Source organism: Papaver somniferum, chromosome 7 (assembly GCF_003573695.1).
Source record: "Papaver somniferum cultivar HN1 chromosome 7, ASM357369v1, whole genome shotgun sequence".
Lineage (NCBI taxonomy): Eukaryota > Viridiplantae > Streptophyta > Magnoliopsida > Ranunculales > Papaveraceae > Papaver > Papaver somniferum.
Genome location: NC_039364.1, coordinates 81623270 through 81642299, shown reverse-complemented (window position 1 = coordinate 81642299; position 19030 = coordinate 81623270). Strand labels below are relative to the sequence as shown.

The window sequence follows — 19030 nt, the reverse complement described above, 5'->3', positions numbered from 1 at the left end:
AGGATAATTTAGTCTTTTCAACTAAAAAAGTAAGAGTAAATTAATCCATTTGAGGTGAAAAGGGTAATCTAGTCAATTAACAACCCCTATAGGACACCCCCTAACCAATAATAGGGATATTGTTATCACCCTTGCCGCTCCTACAATGGAACCACCCGCCCCTTTAACATGATTATTTTATTTCAAGACTCTGTGGATACCACGTACCCACAACAAGTTGTAAACTAAATTTTCATAATAAAATTCTATGCTTCAAAAAAAAACAAAAAACAACTTACCGGAAAACAAAACACAAACCCTATAAAAAGGGAATGGGGAGTTTAGAAGAAGATTCATCATCTACTGCTGCTATTGCTTGTAGTCAATCTCGATCATCAAATCCCTCAGAAGAAGGTATTCATTATCTAGCTAAGTGTGTACTTCCAGGAAGTGCTGTTCTTCATGCTGTTTACGGACATCTTCGTTCGTCATCTTCATTCGATATCGTATTCGGAAAGGTTTTATTCTATTCCTCTGAATCAATAATATCTTCTCACTTCATGTATCTTTAAAGATAGAGTTTAATCAATGGGTTAATGTTATCAGGAAACTTCAATTGAGTTGGTGGTAGTCGGTGAAGATGGAGTTGTGCAATCTGTTTGTGAACAGGCCGTATTTGGTATCATCAAGGATCTTTCTGTTTTACGGCGGAGTGAGAAGCTTTGTCAACCAAATACCCAGGTTAATTAACCTTTCACTCCACACAATTATGTTACATCAAATTTTTCCTGATTATAATTCGATTTATTTTGTGTTACCAAGGAGCTTCAACCTGAAATATTTGATTGTCTTTTATTAGGAACCAGGGAAAGATCTTTTGGTTGTTCTTTCTGATTCTGGGAAGCTTTCTTTTCTAAAATTTTGCAACTAAATGCACAGGTTAGGTAAGTTCCTTTTGTTGGTCCATTTTTGTGGTTTATGTTTTTGATATATAGATTTATGATAGTTTGACTAAATTTTGATTTGTTGACATAGGTTCTTTCCCGTATCACACTTCCAACTTTCAAATCCTGGGAACTCAAGACATCAGCTAGGACATAAGTTAGCGGTTGACAATCAGTAAGTTACTTAGTTTGAAATATGTCACTTCATATGCCATTTTTGTTGTTTGCTGATTTCTATTGGACTTAACCATCCCCTGATCGGCTTTTGTTGCATCTTTTGGTTGTTTATAACATCTATCATGGATACAGCTTATAAACCTTTAGTTGTCTAAAGAAACCAAATTAGGTCTTCTGGATCTTATTGATACGTCCATTGTTTATACTACCATCAAAAGAGACATTGTTTGCTTGGCTATCATTATTGAGGAAGTATAGAAGTACATTATTGTGGCCAGAGTCTTTAATAGTTGTAAGTTGTTTCCGCTTAACATTATCATAATGAAAAATTAAACTTCCTGAAAAATTACATCAACATGTTTGGTACAAAGAGGAATGATTTTTTTGATTTTTTCACGATCACCGTGCATTGATGAATGGTCCTATGTTGTTTCTTAATTGTGCTGTATAATTCAACTGCTTCTTCAATTTTTTCCCAGAATGAATGTATGTATTGGATTTTTTTTTCAGTCCTATTGTGATACAATACAAGAAATAGATAGATGTTTAAGAAAGCTTGCATTCACAGGAATATGAGTTTTTTCTGATAATTGGGAGCACCAGTGGTGTAGTTTTGTTCTCTAGTTTGGAGATAGTTATATATTGATTTGGCCAAATGTTATTCAAGGGAACACCTTGGACTTGGAGTAGGTAAGCTTACATTTCTGTATCATACATCTGATAGCATTTCTTTTGATAGTGGTGTCAAATGTTAACCGAACCAACTCAGATGTGTTAAGACAGGTTCCACAGACCCTGCATTACATTGCCCCCTTTTTAATTGTGATTTTTGAAGTTTGGTGTTGAACAACCTTGAGTACCTAGAGGAAACCTCGCTCGAGCAGTAAAATCTAGGATGTTCAAAAGGTGTATTTACTGCTTACAGTTACAGTTTACTACACTGATATGGGGAGTTGAGATTATTAGGCGCTAGGTTTTCTTTTATATATTACATTAGCATTGAATCTGACAAATGTCAATGTGAACAATACCAGTAGATAGTGTCTTTGGCGTATTAATAACGAAATAATATAATTTTCTTGATGAATCGGTATGTCGAGCTACGTAATTATATCTTTATTGTAACTCGTTACGCTTATGTACCCTGAACTCATTCTGAAGTTTCATCTCAAGATTTGATTTTCCAGAGTATGATGAAGTTTTTAGTTACGAGTTGGCCTGTGTATGTGGATTTGTTCACTGCTTATCATTTTCTGTTTATGCAGAATCTATAAAACTATGTAGTATATACTGATGATCGCATTATCTTACATCTTTTACCATGTTGTGGGGAACTTTAAGTTGGAGAAGATGTTTGTTCAGTTTTGAAATTGAAAGGCGGACAATTAGAGGATGATGCATCAAGTTGTTCTTGGTTTTGTTGTAAATTGTACACCTCGCGTGTTCATTGAGTAAAAAAAAAAAATCAAAATTTTACATTCATCCAATCAAATGAGTCACTCTTTCCTTAGCTTTGTATGCTGCTAGTATTTGGCATGAATCTATGCACACAATTCCTCTAGTTTGAAGTGGCATGTGTGCTCAATCAATTGATGTGTGATGTATAGCATTCATAAGTTAACTGACCTCTTTTATCTTATCTTTATCTATGGTCTCTGTTAGTCGGACTGCGAAATGTTTCTAACTTGTAGACCTTACTTCGCAGTGGCTGTTTTGTCGCTGTTGGTGCTTTTGAAGAACGACTGGCTTTGTTTTCTGTATCTATGTTGGATGACAGCAGCATTATTGATAAGGTTGAGTAACACTTTTTTTTTTTCAAATTCTTAAGTTTCTCCTGTCATTTTGGGTCCCTCAGGCGGGAGTAATATGTCTTCTTTGTATGAAGAGTTGGTAAATACTTTTTGCTACTACTTGATAATTGATCATCTTTCCGTACTCTATATTTCAGAACATATTCTATCCACCTAAGAGCGAAGGGGATATACCGAGTGTTGTTCAGGATGTCCATGGAACCAATATCAGTGGCACAATTTGGAGCATGTGCTTCATTTCGAAGGATGTTAGTCAATCAAGCAAGGGTGAACAGAATGCAACACTAGCAATTGTTCTGAATAGGTATAATGCTGTAAATTATTGAATCAAGGACTCATGAATTTTCTGATGTCCAGTTGTATCCTGACATTGTTTCATAAGCATATAAGCATCTAAGGTATATTGTATTAATGATCCGTATAATCACCCCTTACTGTTTGAAAAATTGTGCTTTGGTACTGCAGGAAGGGTGCCGTGTCGAATGAGCTGGTGCTACTGGAGTGGGATACTCATGAAAATGCTGTTCATGTTATATCTCAGTATATCGAATCTGAATCTCTAGCAATGAACATTGTTGAGGTTCCTTAATCTTATGGATTTGCTGTTTTATTTAGGGTTGGTGATGCTCTCTTGATGGATCTCAGTGATCCTCACAACCCTCGTTGTGTGCATAAAATTTGTCTTGGTCTTTTGCCTATTGAGGACGGTGTTGATGACGATGTTGCTGTAAGGGCTTTACTGGAGTTGGGAATGGAAATGAGTAAAGGAGATGACCCTATGATTATTGATAATGAGAATGACCAGTATAATTCACTGTTTAAAAGTATCTGCTCATGGAGTTGGGAGCCGGGACACAATTCAAATCCTACGATGTTTGTTAGTTTAGATACGGGGGAGTTGCTTACTTTAGAAATTTCATTTGAATCTGATGGTAGTAAAATGAACTTATCTGAGCCGCTCTACAAGTGTTTTACCCTGCAAGACGCTTTTGTGGGTTAAAGGGGATTTTGTTGTTGCTCTCACAGAGATGGGGGATGGGACAGTCCTTAAGTTTGAGGGAGGAAAACTTTCCTAGATGAGTCCAGTTCAAAACATCGCTCCAGTTTTAGATTCGGTTTTGGATTATCATGACGATAAACATGATCAGATGTTCGCTTGTTGTGGAGTGGCTCCAGAGGGTTCGTTAAGGATTATTCGTAGTGGTATTAGTGTGGAGAATCTGTTGCGCACTGCCCCTATTTATCAAGGCATAACCGGGACTTGGACTTCGCGGATGAAAGTCTTAGATTCTTTTGACTCTTTTCTCGTGCTATCATTTGTCGAAGAGACTAGGGTGCTTTCGGTTGGGTTAAGCTTCAGCGATGTGACCGATGCAGTCGGGTTCCAGCCTGATGCTTGTACTTTGGCGTGTGGCCTTGTAGGTGATGGGTTACTTGTCCAGATACACAGGAATGCCGTGAGACTTTGTTTGCCACAACAATAGCTCATCCTGAAGGTATCCCTTTGTCTGCTCCAATTTGTACATCTTGGTTCCCGGATAATGTGAATATAAGTTTGGGGGCAGTTGGGCAGAACATGATAATTGTAGCAACATCTAATCCCTGCTTCTTATTTATTCTTGGGGTCAGGTCTTTATCTGCCTATCACTATGAAATATATGAGATGCAGCATGTGAGACTGCAGAATGAAGTCTCATCCATATCTATACCCCAAAGGATCTCAGAATACAAATCATCAACCTCGGTTGTTAGTTTACCAAATATTAGTAAACCTTGCTTTGGTCTTCCTATTGGGGTTGAGATTAGTGATACTTTTGTCATTGGAACCCACAGACCTTCAGTAGAAATTCTCTCATTTGTACCCGAAGAAGGGCTAAGGATTGTTGCATGTGGGATTATTTCCCTGAGCAACACGCTGGGAACTGCTATCAGTGGGTGTGTCCCCCAAGACGTGAGGCTGGTTTTAGTTGATCGGTTATATGTACTTTCAGGATTGAGAAACGGAATGTTACTTCGGTTTGAGTGGCCAAATATATCTACCTTACCCCCATCGTTGGAGTTACCCCAGCAGAGCCCTTTTATGATTTCTAACATGGCTGCATCCTTTGTATCACCAAGTTCAAGTAATAAACAACGTCGAGACAGCAATATCCTCAAAAAGGCTGGAAAAACTCCTATTCATTTAGAATTGATTGCTATTCGCCATATCGGTGTAACACCAGTTTTTCTGGTTCCTTTGTGTGACTCCCTTGATTCCGACATAATTGCTCTTAGTGATAGACCGTGGCTTTTGCAAACTGCAAGACACAGCTTGTCATTTACATCTATCTCATTTCAACCTGCAACTCATGTCACTCCAGTGTGTTCTATGGATTGCCCTAAGGGAATTTTATTTGTAGCAGAGAACCGCCTTCATTTGGTAAACATGCCACTTTTCAATTTCATATGCTGTTTCAGATTTTGGTTTTCTGTTCTTTTGAAAAACTTATTTTCAAACTTTTCTTGGCAATAATTGGGTGTAAAATCCCCTTCGTTCCTTGTGGATATAAATATAATCATATGTCTGTTCCTGATTGCCATGAAGTAGTTGAACCTTTCTCTACAGTTGATTATATTTGGTCAGGCTAAAATTTTGTCAGTTATAATAGTTTTTACGCTTTCTCATTTCTTTCCCAATCTTCTGCTGTTTAAGGTGGAAATGGTCCACAGTAAGAGGCTAAATGTGCAGAAGTTCTCTCTTGGAGGTACTCCGCGGAAGGTTGTATATCATAGTGAAAGTAGATTGCTGCTTGTGATGAGAACCGAGCTAAGTGGTGAATCGTGTTCATCGGATACATGCTGTGTTGATCCACTTTCTGGATCACTGCTGTCATCGTTTAAGCTCGAACCAGGAGAAACAGGAAAATCAATGCAGTTGGTAAAGGTTGGAAATGAACGAGTCTTGATGGTGGGTACCAATCGGTTTGGTGGTCGAGCTATCATGCACACCGGTGAAGCCGAAAGGTTAGTCATATACTTCTCTATTTCTTTGTTTCTTTCAATCTAGTCTTGGGAAGTTCTGCTCAAGAAAATCCACTCCTAATTTTCTTGAGCTTGAGTTGGTCTGAATGCTTGCTCTTAAACCCATGCACCAGAAGTTTTGTCGTGTTTTTGCAATGATTCAGGCTTGGGCAACCTGACCTTCTGAACTTGTAAGTTTCACCCTCGTGTTAGCGTCAGATATGAAAGGCAGTATTCAAGTAAAATGAACCTGAATAAAGGTTCAGCTTGATCTACTATCTGGATGACTTTTATGAAATGCCTATGAAAACACTAGCCTAATCAAAAATTTAAGACACCTGGACTGTCATTTTGAAGCTATATATTAGCATTGACTGAGTGAATTCCTTCGATAGCTGTTAAATATTACTGTTTTTTATTTTTTTTGACAAACAGTAGCAAAGGGCGTCTACTTGTCCTGTGCCTGGAGCACACGCTGAAATCGGTTAACAGTTCGTTTCGTGAAATTGTTGGGTATGCCACTGAGCAACTTTCAAGTAGTAGTCTTTGCAGCAGTCCCGAGGATAATGGTTTTGAGGGTGTTAAACTTGAAGAGACTGAAGTGTGGCAACTAGTACTTGCTTATCAAACCATTATACCAGGAGTAGTACTTGCCGTCTGCCCGTATCTTGATCGTTACTTTTTAGCATCTGCTGGTAATTTTGTAAGTTTCTATAACATTTTCGAGCCTTTGAATTTCTGTATGGTTACTTTTTTTGTTAACTGGTGCTATATTGAGTGTGTTATACAATTATTTGCTATGGATATTTCTCACATGCATCTCTTTTACATCATCAGTTTTATCTATATGGCTTTGTCAATGAGAATCCTCAACGAGTCAGAAGACTGGCTTATGCAAGGACACGCTTTATAATTACCAGTTTGGCTTCAGAATTTACTCGAATCGTTGTCGGTGACTGTCGTGATGGAGTTATTTTCTATTCCTACGATGAGGTACATTCATTAACTAGTTGTGTCTTGCTTAAAATGTATGTTGGTGTTGTTTTCTCCACACTCATCGGTTATATCTTGTTTTTTTCGATCTGATGTTTAATTTGTTTTCTTATGAATTTCCCTCTACTCTACCAATGTGCCAGGAGCCTAGGAGACTTAAACAGCTGTACTGTGATCCAGTACAGAGGTTAGTTGCTGACTGTACCCTTATGGACATGGACACTGCTGTGGTCTCAGATCGAAAGGGAAACCTTACTGTTCTGTCATGCCCAAATCGGGTTGAAGGTAAATTAATTGTTAAGTAAATTGGTCAAGAAAACTGATCCATATGGGGATAGTTTTTCTTTATGTGCTTTGGTATTTGAAAATTGAAAATGACTGGACAAGCTTATTTGTCATTGTTAGAGGAAATTCAGGCGTACCTGTCCATCAGGTCAAAGCTGACCTACCTATTGAGGTGGCTAGATCTGTATCAAGTCACGTGTACTAATGCTACGATATACGATAAAGTAGACGTAGTCTATCACATGAAAGCTTATAGTCGGTTACTGATGGATAAGGTTGCAGTGGCGCTGATTCAGTCTCAGACTTGCAGCCACCAGTAATTTGTGTAGGGCGGGGAAGCCGCTTTTTACCATTTTATCATAACTGGGATAACAACTATTGTGATCGTTTAATTTTTGTCATGTCAGATAATGAAAACAGGCATTACGAATTTGTCAGAGCTGATCGCCTGGAGCACACGCTGAAATCGGTTAACAGTTCGTTTCGTGAAATTGTTGGGTATGCCACTGAGCAACTTTCAAGTAGTAGTCTTTGCAGCAGTCCCGAGGATAATGGTTTTGAGGGTGTTAAACTTGAAGAGACTGAAGTGTGGCAACTAGTACTTGCTTATCAAACCATTATACCAGGAGTAGTACTTGCCGTCTGCCCGTATCTTGATCGTTACTTTTTAGCATCTGCTGGTAATTTTGTAAGTTTCTATAACATTTTCGAGCCTTTGAATTTCTGTATGGTTACTTTTTTTGTTAACTGGTGCTATATTGAGTGTGTTATACAATTATTTGCTATGGATATTTCTCACATGCATCTCTTTTACATCATCAGTTTTATCTATATGGCTTTGTCAATGAGAATCCTCAACGAGTCAGAAGACTGGCTTATGCAAGGACACGCTTTATAATTACCAGTTTGGCTTCAGAATTTACTCGAATCGTTGTCGGTGACTGTCGTGATGGAGTTATTTTCTATTCCTACGATGAGGTACATTCATTAACTAGTTGTGTCTTGCTTAAAATGTATGTTGGTGTTGTTTTCTCCACACTCATCGGTTATATCTTGTTTTTTTTCGATCTGATGTTTTAATTTGTTTTCTTATGAATTTCCCTCTACTCTACCAAGTGCCAGGAGCCTAGGAGACTTAAACAGCTGTACTGTGATCCAGTACAGAGGTTAGTTGCTGACTGTACCCTTATGGACATGGACTGCTGTGGTCTCAGATCGAAAGGGAAACCTTACTGTTCTGTCATGCCCAAATCGGGTTGAAGGTAAATTAATTGTAAGTAAATTGGTCAAGAAAACTGATCCATATGGGGATAGTTTTTTCTTTATGTGCTTTGGTATTTGAAAATTGAAAATGACTGGACAAGCTTATTGTCATTGTTAGAGGAAATTCAGGCGTACCTGTCCATCAGGTCAAAGCTGACCTACCTATTGAGGTGGCTAGATCTGTATCAAGTCACGTGTACTAATGCTACGATATACGATAAAGTAGACGTAGTCTATCACATGAAAGCTTATAGTCGGTTACTGATGGATAGGTTGCAGTGGCGCTGATTCAGTCTCAGACTTGCAGCCACCAGTAATTGTGTAGGGCGGGGGAAGCCTTTTTACCATTTTATCATAACTGGGATAACAACTATTGTGATCGTTTAATTTTTGTCATGTCAGATAATGAAAACAGGCATTACGAATTTGTCAGAGCTGATCGCCTGGAGCACACGCTGAAATCGGTTAACAGTTCGTTTCGTGAAATTGTTGGGTATGCCACTGAGCAACTTTCAAGTAGTAGTCTTTGCAGCAGTCCCGAGGATAATGGTTTTGAGGGTGTTAAACTTGAAGAGACTGAAGTGTGGCAACTAGTACTTGCTTATCAAACCATTATACCAGGAGTAGTACTTGCCGTCTGCCCGTATCTTGATCGTACTTTTTAGCATCTGCTGGTAATTTTGTAAGTTTCTATAACATTTTCGAGCCTTTGAATTTCTGTATGGTTACTTTTTTTGTTAACTGGTGCTATATTGAGTGTGTTATACAATTATTTGCTATGGATATTTCTCACATGCATCTCTTTTACATCATCAGTTTTATCTATATGGCTTTGTCAATGAGAATCCTCAACGAGTCAGAAGACTGGCTTATGCAAGGACACGCTTATAATTACCAGTTTGGCTTCAGAATTTACTCGAATCGTTGTCGGTGACTGTCGTGATGGAGTTATTTTCTATTCCTACGATGAGGTACATTCATTAACTAGTTGTGTCTTGCTTAAAATGTATGTTGGTGTTGTTTCTCCACACTCATCGGTTATATCTTGTTTTTTTCGATCTGATGTTTAATTTGTTTTCTTATGAATTTCCCTCTACTCTACCAATGTGCCAGGAGCCTAGGAGACTTAAACAGCTGTACTGTGATCCAGTACAGAGGTTAGTTGCTGACTGTACCCTTATGGACATGGACACTGCTGTGGTCTCAGATCGAAAGGGAAACCTTACTGTTCTGTCATGCCCAAATCGGGTTGAAGGTAAATTAATTGTTAAGTAAATTGGTCAAGAAAACTGATCCATATGGGGATAGTTTTTTCTTTATGTGCTTTGGTATTTGAAAATTGAAAATGACTGGACAAGCTTATTTGTCATTGTTAGAGGAAATTCAGGCGTACCTGTCCATCAGGTCAAAGCTGACCTACCTATTGAGGTGGCTAGATCTGTATCAAGTCACGTGTACTAATGCTACGATATACGATAAAGTAGACGTAGTCTATCACATGAAAGCTTATAGTCGGTTACTGATGGATAAGGTTGCAGTGGCGCTGATTCAGTCTCAGACTTGCAGCCACCAGTAATTTGTGTAGGGCGGGGAAGCCGCTTTTTACCATTTTATCATAACTGGGATAACAACTATTGTGATCGTTTAATTTTTGTCATGTCAGATAATGAAAACAGGCATTACGAATTTGTCAGAGCTGATCGCCTGGAGCACACGCTGAAATCGGTTAACAGTTCGTTTCGTGAAATTGTTGGGTATGCCACTGAGCAACTTTCAAGTAGTAGTCTTTGCAGCAGTCCCGAGGATAATGGTTTTGAGGGTGTTAAACTTGAAGAGACTGAAGTGTGGCAACTAGTACTTGCTTATCAAACCATTATACCAGGAGTAGTACTTGCCGTCTGCCCGTATCTTGATCGTTACTTTTTAGCATCTGCTGGTAATTTTGTAAGTTTCTATAACATTTTCGAGCCTTTGAATTTCTGTATGGTTACTTTTTTGTTAACTGGTGCTATATTGAGTGTGTTATACAATTATTTGCTATGGATATTTCTCACATGCATCTCTTTTACATCATCAGTTTTATCTATATGGCTTTGTCAATGAGAATCCTCAACGAGTCAGAAGACTGGCTTATGCAAGGACACGCTTTATAATTACCAGTTTGGCTTCAGAATTTACTCGAATCGTTGTCGGTGACTGTCGTGATGGAGTTATTTTCTATTCCTACGATGAGGTACATTCATTAACTAGTTGTGTCTTGCTTAAAATGTATGTTGGTGTTGTTTTCTCCACACTCATCGGTTATATCTTGTTTTTTTCGATCTGATGTTTAATTTGTTTTCTTATGAATTTCCCTCTACTCTACCAATGTGCCAGGAGCCTAGGAGACTTAAACAGCTGTACTGTGATCCAGTACAGAGGTTAGTTGCTGACTGTACCCTTATGGACATGGACACTGCTGTGGTCTCAGATCGAAAGGGAAACCTTACTGTTCTGTCATGCCCAAATCGGGTTGAAGGTAAATTAATTGTTAAGTAAATTGGTCAAGAAAACTGATCCATATGGGGATAGTTTTTTCTTTATGTGCTTTGGTATTTGAAAATTGAAAATGACTGGACAAGCTTATTTGTCATTGTTAGAGGAAATTCAGGCGTACCTGTCCATCAGGTCAAAGCTGACCTACCTATTGAGGTGGCTAGATCTGTATCAAGTCACGTGTACTAATGCTACGATATACGATAAAGTAGACGTAGTCTATCACATGAAAGCTTATAGTCGGTTACTGATGGATAAGGTTGCAGTGGCGCTGATTCAGTCTCAGACTTGCAGCCACCAGTAATTTGTGTAGGGCGGGGAAGCCGCTTTTTACCATTTTATCATAACTGGGATAACAACTATTGTGATCGTTTAATTTTTGTCATGTCAGATAATGAAAACAGGCATTACGAATTTGTCAGAGCTGATCGCCTGGAGCACACGCTGAAATCGGTTAACAGTTCGTTTCGTGAAATTGTTGGGTATGCCACTGAGCAACTTTCAAGTAGTAGTCTTTGCAGCAGTCCCGAGGATAATGGTTTTGAGGGTGTTAAACTTGAAGAGACTGAAGTGTGGCAACTAGTACTTGCTTATCAAACCATTATACCAGGAGTAGTACTTGCCGTCTGCCCGTATCTTGATCGTTACTTTTTAGCATCTGCTGGTAATTTTGTAAGTTTCTATAACATTTTCGAGCCTTTGAATTTCTGTATGGTTACTTTTTTTGTTAACTGGTGCTATATTGAGTGTGTTATACAATTATTTGCTATGGATATTTCTCACATGCATCTCTTTTACATCATCAGTTTTATCTATATGGCTTTGTCAATGAGAATCCTCAACGAGTCAGAAGACTGGCTTATGCAAGGACACGCTTTATAATTACCAGTTTGGCTTCAGAATTTACTCGAATCGTTGTCGGTGACTGTCGTGATGGAGTTATTTTCTATTCCTACGATGAGGTACATTCATTAACTAGTTGTGTCTTGCTTAAAATGTATGTTGGTGTTGTTTTCTCCACACTCATCGGTTATATCTTGTTTTTTTCGATCTGATTTTAATTTGTTTTCTTATGAATTTCCCTCTTACTCTAACATGTGCCAGGAGCCTAGGAGACTTAAACAGCTGTACTGTGATCCAGTACAGAGGTTAGTTGCTGACTGTACCCCCTTATGGACATGGACACTGCTGTGTTGGTCTCAGATCGAAAGGGAAACCTTACTGTTTCTCTGTCCTGCCCCAAATCGGGTTGAAGGAAGGTAAATTAATTGTTAAGTAAAGGTCAAGAAACTGATCCATATGGGATAGTTTTTTCTTTAGTGCTTTGGTATTTGAAAATTGAAAATGACTGGACAAGCTATTTGTCATTGTTAGAGGAAATTCAGGCGTACCTGTCCATCAGGTCAAAGCTGACCTACCTATTGAGGTGGCTAGATCTGTATCAAGTCACGTGTACTAATGCTACGATATACGATAAAGTAGACGTAGTCTATCACATGAAAGCTTATAGTCGGTTACTGATGGATAAGGTTGCAGTGGCGCTGATTCAGTCTCAGACTTGCAGCCACCAGTAATTTGTGTAGGCGGGGAAGCCGCTTTTTTACCATTTTATCATAACTGGGATAACAACTATTGTGATCGTTTTAATTTTGTCATGTCAGATAATGAAACAGGCATTACGAATTTGTCAGAGCTGATCGCCTGGAGCACACGCTGAAATCGGTTAACAGTTCGTTCGTTCGTGAAATTGTTGGGTATGCCACTGAGCAACTTTCAAGTAGTAGTCTTTGCAGCAGTCCCGCGGATAATGGTTTTGAGGGTGTTAAACTTGAAGAGACTGAAGTGTGGCAACTAGTACTTGCTTATCAAACCATTATACCAGGAGTAGTACTTGCCGTCTGCCCGTATCTTGATCGTTACTTTTTAGCATCTGCTGGTAATTTTGTAAGTTTCTATAACATTTTCGAGCCTTTGAATTTCTGTATGGTTACTTTTTTTGTTAACTGGTGCTATATTGAGTGTGTTATACAATTATTTGCTATGGATATTCTCACATGCATCTCTTTTACATCATCAGTTTTATCTATATGGCTTTGTCAATGAGAATCCTCAACGAGTCAGAAGACTGGCTTATGCAAGGACACGCTTTATAATTACCAGTTTGGCTTCAGAATTTACTCGAATCGTTGTCGGTGACTGTGATGATGGAGTTATTTTCTATTCCTACGATGAGGTACATTCATTAACTAGTTGTGTCTTGCTTAAAATGTATGTTGGTGTTGTTTTCTCCACACTCATCGGTTATATCTTGTTTTTTTTCGATCTGATGTTTAATTTGTTTTCTTATGAATTTCCCTCTACTCTACCAATGTGCCAGGAGCCTAGGAGACTTAAACAGCTGTACTGTGATCCAGTACAGAGGTTAGTTGCTGACTGTACCCTTATGGACATGGACACTGCTGTGGTCTCAGATCGAAAGGGAAACCTTACTGTTCTGTCATGCCCAAATCGGGTTGAAGGTAAATTAATTGTTAAGTAAATTGGTCAAGAAAACTGATCCATATGGGGATAGTTTTTTCTTTATGTGCTTTGGTATTTGAAAATTGAAAATGACTGGACAAGCTTATTTGTCATTGTTAGAGGAAATTCAGGCGTACCTGTCCATCAGGTCAAAGCTGACCTACCTATTGAGGTGGCTAGATCTGTATCAAGTCACGTGTACTAATGCTACGATATACGATAAAGTAGACGTAGTCTATCACATGAAAGCTTATAGTCGGTTACTGATGGATAAGGTTGCAGTGGCGCTGATTCAGTCTCAGACTTGCAGCCACCAGTAATTTGTGTAGGGCGGGGAAGCCGCTTTTTACCATTTTATCATAACTGGGATAACAACTATTGTGATCGTTTAATTTTTGTCATGTCAGATAATGAAAACAGGCATTACGAATTTGTCAGAGCTGATCGCCTGGAGCACACGCTGAAATCGGTTAACAGTTCGTTTCGTGAAATTGTTGGGTATGCCACTGAGCAACTTTCAAGTAGTAGTCTTTGCAGCAGTCCCGAGGATAATGGTTTTGAGGGTGTTAAACTTGAAGAGACTGAAGTGTGGCAACTAGTACTTGCTTATCAAACCATTATACCAGGAGTAGTACTTGCCGTCTGCCCGTATCTTGATCGTTACTTTTTAGCATCTGCTGGTAATTTTGTAAGTTTCTATAACATTTTCGAGCCTTTGAATTTCTGTATGGTTACTTTTTTTGTTAACTGGTGCTATATTGAGTGTGTTATACAATTATTTGCTATGGATATTTCTCACATGCATCTCTTTTACATCATCAGTTTTATCTATATGGCTTTGTCAATGAGAATCCTCAACGAGTCAGAAGACTGGCTTATGCAAGGACACGCTTTATAATTACCAGTTTGGCTTCAGAATTTACTCGAATCGTTGTCGGTGACTGTCGTGATGGAGTTATTTTCTATTCCTACGATGAGGTACATTCATTAACTAGTTGTGTCTTGCTTAAAATGTATGTTGGTGTTGTTTTCTCCACACTCATCGGTTATATCTTGTTTTTTTTCGATCTGATGTTTAATTTGTTTTCTTATGAATTTCCCTCTACTCTACCAATGTGCCAGGAGCCTAGGAGACTTAAACAGCTGTACTGTGATCCAGTACAGAGGTTAGTTGCTGACTGTACCCTTATGACATGGACACTGCTGTGGTCTCAGATCGAAAGGGAAACCTTACTGTTCTGTCATGCCCAAATCGGGTTGAAGGTAAATTAATTGTTAAGTAAATTGGTCAAGAAAACTGATCCATATGGGGATAGTTTTTTTCTTTATGTGCTTTGGTATTTGAAAATTGAAAATGACTGGACAAGCTTATTTGTCATTGTTAGAGGAAATTCAGGCGTACCTGTCCATCAGGTCAAAGCTGACCTACCTATTGAGGTGGCTAGATCTGTATCAAGTCACGTGTACTAATGCTACGATATACGATAAAGTAGACGTAGTCTATCACATGAAAGCTTATAGTCGGTTACTGATGGATAAGGTTGCAGTGGCGCTGATTCAGTCTCAGACTTGCAGCCACCAGTAATTTGTGTAGGGCGGGGAAGCCGCTTTTTACCATTTTATCATAACTGGGATAACAACTATTGTGATCGTTTAATTTTTGTCATGTCAGATAATGAAAACAGGCATTACGAATTTGTCAGAGCTGATCGCCTACCCCCCCACCCCCCCCCCCCCCCACCCCCCCCCCACCCCCCCCCCCCCACCACCCCCCACCCCCACCCCCCCCCCCCCCACCCCCCACCACCCCCCCCCCCCCCCCCCCCCCCCCCCCCCCCCCACCCCACCCACACACATGTTACACTGTTACTATCTAATCACGTGGCAACCTCCTTTTCTGAATTTTTTGAGGTTCAGCAATTGCATAGTTTAAAAATCCTGGTTAATTTCCCTCACATACCTGCCCTAAATTCCAACCTTAAATTTGTTAGGGATATGCTCAAGGATGAGTTTCATCGCCACCAATCATATCAGTCCAAGTAGCATTTTTATAACCCATATCATGTACTTTTGAACAAGCTGCTAGAGACCAATGGATTGCTCCTGAATTTTCAAAATGTCACTGGGGTATGATTATAGCAAATTCAAACTTTGTGGTGATGTTACTAGGATGTCTAAGTTTCTTTTAGTAGGATATCAGAGTTTCTTTTGGCCAGAGGAAACAAATCCATGGTATTTCAAATTAATACATGGAAATTCTATCAGCTGTTTTAAGCATTTTGTTTTTCAGTGTGGCTGATGCTTATGACTCTCTCCAATTTTAGGAGAATTTGCGTTAAAAAAAGAGATTCAGTTCTAAAGCAGGAATACTTCAAAGTTCTATTTGGTTATATTTCGTTTCACGCTTTTGACCATTTTGCTGGAGTTGTTGGAGTTATGAATCCCCTGACCAAAATGCATATTTAAAAGTGTCATTTACGACATAATTTTCGTGCTTTAAATTGTATGCTTGCCACCTTCTGCTGATTGATCATGCTTGCTATGTACCATGATCCATTTAATGGATTCATGTTTTCTTTCGTAGATAATGCAAGTCCAGAGTGCAACTTGACACTTAGTTGTTCTTACTACATTGGAGAGACAGCCATGAGCATCAGAAAGGTTAGCACTATTACATATTATTATTGTCAGTGTTATTGGATTTTATGTAAAAAGTGGCCGTGCTTCCTTTTTTGGCCTTTTCAAATGTCTTTCTATTTTACTTGAAATACTTTTATCCGGTGTATTTTTCTCATATTTGTATTCTTTTTATTTTTTTAATCAGGGGTCATATTCATACAAACTTCCAGTTGATGATAAACCGAACGGTTGCGATATTGCAGACACAATACTCAACTCGTCACACAATAGTATTGTGGCCAGCACAATGCTAGGAAGTGTAGTGGTTTTCATTGCTATCTCCAGGTTCGGCTTTATATTGCCATCTTTCATTGTCGTATTAGTTCACCTGTTGGCATTTTTGAGTTCCATTGAAAGAAGTTTAAAAGTATAATGGGATACATAGTGCTGTTTAAAACTTCTGTTTAGTTGCTATTTTATTTTAGCTTATTACAGGTTCTCTAAAGATGAAATGATTGATTAGTTACTGTTAGATTTGAGGAAAGTGCCAATGCGTAGGATAAATTACCCTCGAAAATCTTTTGGAGGATTCATATGTGTAGAGGAAAGGGCAGGTTAAAACATCAGTACTGCCGATGGTTGAGCTGACATCCTTATTCGAACTCATGGTCATTTAATGGCAGAGGTGTTATAATAAATGATTGGATACTCAATGACTTAGTTGCCTATGCATTAATGATTTTGAAAGTGTAGCATATTTTTGCGAACCTAAGACCATTCCTTGAAGATTGTTTAATTTTTAACCGTACTCGGATTTTATTCTCAGCTAAAACTCCGTTAATGAAATCTCTAACACATTCCCAGTACCATTATATTTCTGAACTGCATTTAGTAGCTACTAATTAGAGTAAAATAAACCATATTGGTCACTCCTTGGAACGTCTCTTTTTGATCTTGTTGGACGCATTTAAATTTAGCCTGGGCCATCCAATATATCTCATGATTCTCATGCACATAACTATATTAGGATTGGCTCTTAAGAATGCTCTTGAAATCTAAGGACACAATTCGTTTCTGTCCTACAAATCTTCAGAAATTTTATATCATTGGTTTGTTTGAAGTTTCAGGCCTTGCTAAGACTTTGCAGGGTTCTCACTTAGCGCCTCAATATATGAACCTGAAACAGAACCCTATGCCTGTTTTCCTAGTTTAACAGTTGAAGAAATTGCAAGTTTGTCTGATCTGCAGATCCCAGATTTCTCTTGATTGCATCCTAATCAATTTAAGGGTTTCGTTTCTGACTGAACTATCAGAATTTTTCGAACTTTTCTTCTTAAATTTGTAGCTATGAAAATGATGAAGCATTCTGTCTATCTTCCGTTTTACTTGTCTGTGCATTGATTTACTGAGTCTGTTTTTCCTTTTGGTTCTTACTTGATTAATTATATGGATTTGTAGGGAAGAATTTGAGCTCCTGAAAGCTGTGCAAGCTAGACTCATTATTCATCCGTTAACTGCTCCCATCCTGGGAAATGACCACAACGAATTCCGAGGGCGTGGTTCCGCGGTATAAAACCACTTTTTTTTACAAAGAATTTATGCGTATAAAACCCCGTTTCTTTACAACGCATTTTATGTGCTTATATAACATGATAAAGTGAAACTTAGGGGCTGTATCTTTAAGGATGATCTTTTTCTCAAAGAGATACTTTAGACAAGAAATCTGTTCATCAGTGACGTAAAATGATTTTGGGGTATTTTTAGCTCACCGCTAGCTTTTTGTGATAAACTATTATGCCCTCCATCTGGTCCTAACGTCAGGTGTAATCTTAAAAGATAGCAAGTCGGTCATATGACTTCTAAGACTTATAGGTGGTCAACAGGTCCATTATCATGAATTTGAGTATTTTACTTTCTGAAGATCATTGCGACCTTTCTCAAAAATTTAGTTCAGATAAATTTGGTTGGTCTTCTACTTTTTGTTTGTTTGTTTGTTTGTTTGTTTTACTTATGAAGTGAAATGGCATAAGTCCACAGGTACATGCTTCTAGTTTGTAAGAAATTATAGTTCGTAAGAAATTATATGGTCAACGGCTAATATATATGTGGTTATTTAACCCATTTTCTGGTGTATCTTTTATGTTCAGCATCTAGTTGTTTGATCACTTATAAGAAATTTAAGTGGCTATCTCTTGGCTCTCCAGGAACATGCTTCTAATTTAAGTGTACTTGATTTGTACTTGATAGTTTGTAATTTTATACCCTGTTGTGTAGGCTGGTGTGTCTAAAATGCTTGATGGGGACATGTTAACCCAATTCTTGGATCTTACGAGTTCACAGCAAGAATCTGTTCTGGCAGTTCCACTTGGTTTGAAGGAGACTGGAGCATCAATTTCGATGCCTCCTTCTCACAAATCAATCTCTGTCAATCAGGTTGTTCACTTGCTTGAACGAGTTCATTATGCCCTTAACTAAGCTTGTTTCCTTGTTCTCCTTACTCTCCTGGAAGTGCAAAGTCCCGAAATCCATGGCAAAGCGGCCATGTTGTTCAAGGATCTGCATAAGCTGAAGCGTGAGAAATTGGTCCCTTCAGATCCAGTGCACAATAATTCTCCAGAGTGATATTGGCAGGAAGATGATCGCTTGAACGAAAGCATATTTTCTGTTACTATGTGCAGTTTTGTTTCTCGAATTTGAAATGAATATATTTGAGAATTGATAGTTACCATAACATACATCTCATGTTGTAGTCTTGTAGGTAACAAATCAAGACTTATGTAATCTGCCTTGTAAATAATGTTTTCGTTTTTAATATATTTGTATTTTGCTGGCTTGTAAATTAGTTCGTTCTCTTTTACTTGTGTTGCCTAACCCTTGTTACTTGCATTGGCTTTCATGTTATAA

At 38.4% G+C, this 19030-nt stretch overlaps 1 pseudogene; it reads left to right on the top strand.

The window, feature by feature from the left end:
- Positions 1-284: 284 nt before the first annotated feature.
- On the top strand, positions 285-18960 carry LOC113294832 (annotated as a pseudogene).
- The last annotated feature ends 70 nt before the right edge of the window (positions 18961-19030 follow it).